Source organism: Trichechus manatus, unplaced genomic scaffold, assembly GCF_000243295.1.
Source record: "Trichechus manatus latirostris isolate Lorelei unplaced genomic scaffold, TriManLat1.0 scaffold00345, whole genome shotgun sequence".
Taxonomy (NCBI): Eukaryota; Metazoa; Chordata; class Mammalia; order Sirenia; family Trichechidae; genus Trichechus; species Trichechus manatus.
Genome location: NW_004444281.1, coordinates 692,502 through 698,344, shown reverse-complemented (window position 1 = coordinate 698,344; position 5,843 = coordinate 692,502). Strand labels below are relative to the sequence as shown.

At 45.9% G+C, this 5,843-nt stretch overlaps 1 non-coding gene across 1 annotated transcript; it reads right to left on the bottom strand.

Moving 5' to 3' along the window:
• Positions 1–328: 328 nt before the first annotated feature.
• TRNAM-CAU (transfer RNA methionine (anticodon CAU)) lies at positions 329–400 on the bottom strand. The gene has a single exon. It is a non-coding gene; the product is annotated as a tRNA-Met (tRNA).
• Positions 401–5,843: the final 5,443 nt, after the last annotated feature.

Below are 5,843 nucleotides of genomic sequence, written 5' to 3'. Positions count from 1 at the left end.
TCCTGCCTGTCCTACAGAGGCAGATTAAGGCAACTATTTCAGGTTGAGCTTCTGATCTCTACACTGTCATGCACACATTAATCTCCAGCACTTCCGTTTCAGAGGGTACAATATTGTTTTACCATGCAGTCATAAAAATCTGTGAAGTATGGTACCGTATTACTGATAATCCATTGCCCTTGAGTCGATTCCAACTCAAAGTGACCCTATAGGACGGAGTAGAACTGCCCCCTAGGGTTTCCAAGGAGCAGCTGGTGGATTGCAACTGCCAACCTTTTGGTTAGCAGTCAAGCTGTTAAGCCTCTGCACCAGCAAAGCTCCACTAAAATAGCAGAGGATGGTTTCGATCCATCGACCTCTGGGTTATGGGCCCAGCACGCTTCCGCTGCGCCACTCTGCTCCTTGGTTGTATTGTTAATAGCCAAACGTATACAGTCCTGATTTATGTCATTATGTCAGCACATAGAATTAATGCCATTTTTCTCATCATTAGTACTGAATAAAAACAAGTTTGCTGTTACTGGGGAGAGATCTTTGGGCTGGATATTCCATAAATACATTTTATAAGCATTATGTTCTAAATCCTTCTGATCACTAGCATTGTGAAAAACTCAAATCCAACCATATAAATAATATGAAAATGTGAGTCTTGGCTCACTAAGCTTTTCTTTCATACTAGCAGACTAGGCATTCTCTTTACTTGGGAGGGCTACCTGTCAGCCACTAACTCCAGCCCAACTCTACTGTCCCACTGTCACTACCTCTAGACTTATTGGACGCTTGCTTAGCCCCAATGCCATCCAGCCCCTGGGAGCTTAAACAGCCACAACTCAAATCTATATTCATGAAATTAGGATACTGCTACTGTATACAGAAATGCCCTGGTGGCGCAAAACCCAAAGGTCAGCAGTTCGAACCCACCAGCTCCTCCTCAGGAGAAAGATGTGGCAGTTTGTTTTCATACAGATTTGTACCCTTGGAAGCCCTATGAAGCAGTTCTACCCTGTCCTACAGGGTCACTATGAGGCAGTTCTAACCTGTCCTGTAGGGCACTATGAGTCGGAATCAACTCCGCGGCAATGGGTTTGGGTTTTTGGTTTACTGTATTTAGAAGTTCACAGCTTTTCTGTTTAAACATGTGGGTTGGCATAGCGTGGGATCTCAGATCTGTGATACCCACCTAGACCAAAATTAGACCCTTTTCCTGATGCCTCAAGCAGTTTTCTTACTTAATCCACCACTCATGCATAAAGACGTTTAATATAAAATTAGTTATGGTACACACCGAGGGTAGTGCCCTCAAGGAATATACGATCTAGTGGGGAAGACAACTGAGTAAGCAGTTGTTTACAGCACATGGTGATAACTGCTATAACTGAGGTGTGTGCCCTGGGCCCTGGGAGTACAGGGAAGAACACAGCCCAATCCGGAGAAAGAGTTAACAACTCATTCAGTTTGTGAGCGTTTCTGTTTTTTCCATTTATTCCCAATAGTCCCTGATGGCTAGTTTTTTGTTGTTGTTGTTGTTCCAGGACTGCTGAACCTAAAATCTCCCTCCATTATCTGCTGTTTCCAGGGCCTCATCATGAAGCTAAGGACCTGAGGCCAGAAGAAAATTGAACTAATGAGGCTCAAAGGTAGGTCACGAATGTTTATCTTCTCTCACAGTTAAGCACTGGACTGCTAACCGAAAGGAAACTTCGGCCGTTCGGTTGGAACCCGCCAGCGGCTCCTAAAGAAAAGACCTGGCAATCTGCTCACTTAAAGATTACAGCCTAGGAAACGCTAGGAGGCAGTTTTACTCTGCCCTATAAACCCTGGTGGCTTAGTGGATAAGAGTTTGGTTGCTAATCAAAAGGTCGGCGGTTTGAATCCACCAGGTGTTCCACGGAAACTCTATGGGGCAGTTCTACTCTGTCGTATAGAGTCTCTAGGAGTCGTAATCCACCGGAGGGCAAGAGGTTTTTTTAAAGGGTCGCTATGATTCGGAATCACTCTAAGACACAACAACTCAGCTAGGAAGCTTGGGAGCAGACAGTGGGAGGGAGGCCAACTGGACATCAGCCACAGCCAGAATAGATGTTATGAAAGTGCAAAACTCGTGAAAGCTAACAATGCTGCCAAAGGTACTACCTTGCAAAGCCGTGGAGGAATGGATAAGGCATCTTACTAAAGATCAGAAGATTCCAGGTTCTACTCCTCGCTGGTTGCTGGTTCGAGATTTTACTGTCTTGTTTTCCCGGGGGAGCGGCTGTTCTGTATTTTAAAACTTTTTTCTTTTTTAGAAGCCGCTTTTTTAATGAGGAGGCTGTCCTAGTAGCTGGAACTCTCTCTTACTATCACTCCTGAGAGAGAAGGGTTGGGCGAGGCAAGGGAGGCTGGTCAGGAATTACAAGGAAGGGAATAAGAATCTGGTTCTATCACCACAAACCTGAGAGGGATAGATTTGGAGGCTAGGTAAGATTTACAAGAATAAAATTTGAATCTGGTACAAATCGGACAAAACAGTACCTTCTGTACCAGCCTATTTTGCATAAAAAAGTCTCCCGTTTTGAGAACTCTTGGCTCTTTGTTTTAGCATTCTATCCTGAGAGTAAACACAGAATCCTCCGCGAATCCTGTTTCATTTCCTTCAATGTTCAGCTGTCCAACATCCCCCCCAGACAAGCTACAGCTACATAACGAAAAGGACAGAAACCAAAATCGGTAGGGCGGAGAGCACCAGGATTACCAAAACAAACAAACGCACTGTCGTGGAATCGATTCTGACTCACAGCGCCCCTACAGGACAGAATAGAACTGCCCCATAGGGTTTCCAAGGCTGTAATCTTTACGGAAGCAGGTGCCACATCTTTCTCCCGCGGAGGGCTCGGGGTTTGAACCGCCACCGGCAGGTGTGAAAAATAACCTCGAGAGAGGAGTAGCGGCTCGCGAGTGCTGAGTCTTTCACCGCTGGACGCGGACGATCTTGATCGCGTTTCTATCAAGTGACTGGGGAGCGGGAGACTTGGGAACACCCAGGAGTCGGGAGCAGCACCAAGCTGAGCGAGACTTTCCCGCTTGTAACCACAGAACCTCAATCCCCGGCTCCACTGATGTCCACACCACGACCCCGCTCACCCTGCGGAGGTGACTTGGTGGCGGTCGCTGCCTGGAGCGCCTCTCCTCCCGGGGGAAAAGGCCTCGTGTGGCTCATGGGCGCACACAGCAGAGGAGCACGAGCCAGAGTCCTGGCTCGGTGAATGGACGGTTTTTCTATCCTGGTGAACGGAGGACGTCGCTGAGAGGACGCCAGAGGCGGCAGACGGAATCCGGGCTACTTCAGAAAAGAGAGAAACGCGTCTCTAGAGAGCGGGAGGTAGTCCTTGGACCTACCCCTCCTTCCAGCCCGGCCGTGTTTTAAGGAATTCAATAGGCCGTGTGGTGACCGTGGATTATGAAGCTCAAATTTTCCTTTGTATTTTTGGAAGAAGTGATACACTCCTGGGCGTGAAAGACAGACGTAGGGTTCTCACTCTTCATCACGGCCTTTCTGTTTGCCCCACCGCTGACTATCACTTTTAAGGAGCCCTGAGTGTCCTGTAGGAGTCCTAGCGGCGCAGTGGATAAGAGTTTGCCGCTAACCAAAAGGTCAGCAGTTCCAATCCGCCAGTAGCTCCTTGAAAACTCCATGGGGCAATTCTACTCTATCCTACAGGGTCTCTGGGAGTAGGAATCCGCTCCACGGCAACCGGTTTAGTGTTTTGTGTGTGTGTGTGTGTGTGTGTGTGTGTCCTGTAAGGAGCCCTTGTGGCTCATTGGTTGAAGCGCTGGGCTGCTAGTCAAAAGGTCGACATTTTATGACCTCAGCTAAAATGCAACCTACCACCTGGCCTGTCTCTATTCCTCCTTCCTGCTTTATTTGATTCTTTGGCACCTTGGCTGCCCTTACAGGTGCCAACTGAAGACAAATGTTCCTCTTCTTCTCCCAGACTGTCACCTAAAAGCAAAAAACAAAACAACAACAACAAAAAAAAATTTAGCCCCTCTGCTCCCAGATTCTCATCCAATTCCTAGTTTCAACTCACCCATTTTTCCAAAGCGGAGTATTTTAATTCTCCAGAAATTTACAGCAACTTCTGGTCGCAACTCCAAACCCACTAGCTGTAAAAAGGGACTGTGAATGTATATGTTTTCTTAATGTGTCTGTTGGTTCACTTTATTTTCTTCTTGAAAGATACATCTATCGACAATTTGTGCAAAGAAAAATAAACTCACCTCGAATCTTCACATTAGGATCTTCAGACTGAGAGACCACCCCTCTGGCTGCTCCACTGATTGCCCTGCCAGACAAGGTCGTTAAATTTAGCCCCAAAACTAAGACCCAAGTTCTCCTCTGCGTGCTGTGCTGCTTGATGGAACGCCATTCCTCCGTGTACAGAAGCAGCGGTTCCTTGGGATTTCCCCCACATAGTTCAGCATGAGATCGTCTTTTGAAAGGACCTTGCACCCATGCTGGTGGAGTTAACACTGTCAAGTGACCACCTAGCAGCTGAACGCCCAGGGAGACACTCAGTGGCCCAGGGCCTAGGTGCGTACAAATGCCCCCAAATGAAGATTCGTTAAATGAATGAAGGAGTCTGTATCCACTGCCCTGCACTACTAAATATGTTCAGCATCTCTGCCTGAACTATTATGATAATAATCTGATCCTTCTCCTGGCCTTTGCACTCAACTCTCAGCTCTTCCCCCTGGTGGAAATGTCTTGAAATCCAATTCAGTAGTAGTCCAACCTAAAAACATTTAAAAACAAACTTTTGCTTACGGAGAGTGTCCAAACAATTTATCATGACACCCATAGTCCTTCATGAGAAAAGCTGGCTTGTCTTCCAGCTTCATTCCTGGAAAATATCCCATGCGCCCTCTAGACAAACGAAGCCATTGCTAATTCACCTTCATCACGTATTGTTTCATTTTTCTTAAGACCTTACACACTCCTGAAATACCCTTCAGTACGGCAGCTGAATGTCTCCTCATCCTTAAAATGTAACTGTGGGCATTGCCTTGAGTGGAGGTGGAAAGAGAAGGGGAAAGGAGACTGAAGGATAAAGGATTGAGGAAACTCATAGCTTCTGTGCCATTCTTGTCTGGATTGACAGTCAGTGCTCAGAAAAAAGGAACAGAAGAAAGTGTTCTTTGAATGTCTTGTGAATAGAACAAGGCCTAGCTTCCCATTAGACCTTAGATTCAGTGACCAAGGGAGTGGGGTGGCGTGGGGTGGGAATTTCTAGGGTGACATGACTCCAATTCCAAATGAAGATGCTAATGCAACACAGAGTAATAACCACTCTATAATTATGAAATGCCACTGTAAATAGTTGATTACTTCTGTTTCTTACAAATTAGTTACGACAATTGTCTTTTTATTAAACCAGTAACAGCTCAAAAGTACCTGTTTCCTGACTTTGAAGCTGGGAATGAACTCCACAAAAATTTCATGAGTGGATTAATCTTGCTTCAGCTGTGGCAAGTTATCTTGTCTGTTCCAGAAAAACAGACGGCCTCAAAGTTTGCCACCTTTCCTTAGCATAATAATTACTTCTTCCTCAATTTACCCCATGAAGGAACACAACACAAAGGAAAGTGTTTCCCCTCCATGTCACCAACTTCTGAACAGGCAGTAGCCATGAAAAGCATCATTCTAACCCTAGCCACTGGGGATAAACTGGGAGGATCTAGATTATCCACCTTTTAAGAAACTTACTGTAGGGGAGAAACAATTTAATACACTTTCCCATACAGGATTTTACAAATATGATGAAGAGGGTCATGAGGAGGGCATTAATTTAGCTGGTGAGATCAGG